Consider the following 1,602-nt stretch of genomic DNA (forward strand, 5'->3'; position numbering starts at 1 on the left):
GATCAAATTCTTTTTTTTTCTCCCGGTAACAAAGGGACGTCGTTGTGCCGCTCGCGCGGTTTGCCAGATGCGGACGTCTCTCGCGGACTCGGCGTGAACACGCGCGCGCGCGGGTCCGTGGATAAAGGGACGTCGGGCAGCGGTAGGGATTGGTCGTAAAAATTGCAACACGGATGATTTGTTTGTTCTGCCTCGGGGGGAGGGGGGGGGCCCGTTATACGATCGTCCTCCAATCTGACCGTAACTGGCCACGCACGTTACAATCTGATTGTACCATCTGTGTCTAAGCTTATGCCAGCTGACCACACACCATACAATCTCCCGTACTGCTCCCTACACACTATGCAATCTGATCGTACAATCTCCCGTACAGCTCCCCGCACACTATGCAATCTGATCGTACAATCTCCCGTACAGCTCCCCACACACTATGCAATCTGATCCTACAATCTCCCGTACAGCTCCCCACACACTATGCAATCTGATCGTACAATCTCCCATAGAGCTCCCCACACACTATGCAATCTGATCGTACAATCTCCCTACAGCTCACCACATGTGTTACAATCTGATTGTACAATCTCCTCTAAACCAACCGTACTCATCGCAATCTCATTTCAGCTCACCACACATGTTACAATCTGATCGTACAATCTCCCGTACAGCTCCCCACACACTATGCAATCTGACTGTACAATCTGTGTCTAAGCTCTTTTCAGCTGACCCCACACACCATGCAATCTGATCCGGCAAGTGTCGTAAAGCTCATCACACTTGGTTACCTCTAAGCCAACCACACACATCGCAATCTGATTGTACAATCTCTGCACGATCGACTTTAGATTGACCGAAACTATGTAATATGAGGACCGACCTGACTCATCCAATCAGCCCGGCCCGGGCACCGCATACAGGAGCGTCCCGCGGCCGGGTGTCACCCAGAGCGGAGGCCAGGTGACAACCGCGGCGCGGCGTCACCGCGCATGCACGGTCATCTTTTTGATTCCTGCCGGCGGCCATCTTGGAAGAAGGGGACGTTCACCCGGCTGAGGTGTGCCGCCGGGTCCCCTCCTCTCCAGTCTATGACCGAGCGCCCGACTTTTCAGAGGCGGTGACACCAAAATGGCCGTCAGATTTGGCCGTCGCTGACTCCTCCCCCCTTCCCCAATCCTCAATTTTCATTGCGTGCCTCATTTTAGATCCAGTGATGTCATCACCGGGTCCCTGTGCTTCTCAGGAGCCTTCAGCCCCAGTGCAGGCAGTGGGAGGAGTTATGCAAATATCAAAATGATGGGCCCTTAGCGCTGATGCCAGCAGTGGGAGGGGTTATGCAAATATACAAAATGATGGGCCCTTAGCCCTGATGCCAGCAGTGGGAGGGGTTATGCAAATATACAAAATGATGGGCGGGCGTCAGCCTGGAGGGGGGGTGGGCGTTCCCAGGCCGGCAGCATTTGCATGCAGACCGCCCACATGTGATGCTCAGCCTCCATGATTGACAGAACTGCAATCCAATGAATGAAAAGGGGCGTGGCCAGGCAGAGGTGTCCTGAGGAGGGGGTGACACCCCGCAGTGACATCATCGCGCAGGACTGCTGTTAC

Source organism: Nanorana parkeri, unplaced genomic scaffold (genome assembly GCF_000935625.1).
Source record: "Nanorana parkeri isolate BGI_ZX_2015 unplaced genomic scaffold, ASM93562v1 scaffold911, whole genome shotgun sequence".
Taxonomy (NCBI): Eukaryota; Metazoa; Chordata; class Amphibia; order Anura; family Dicroglossidae; genus Nanorana; species Nanorana parkeri.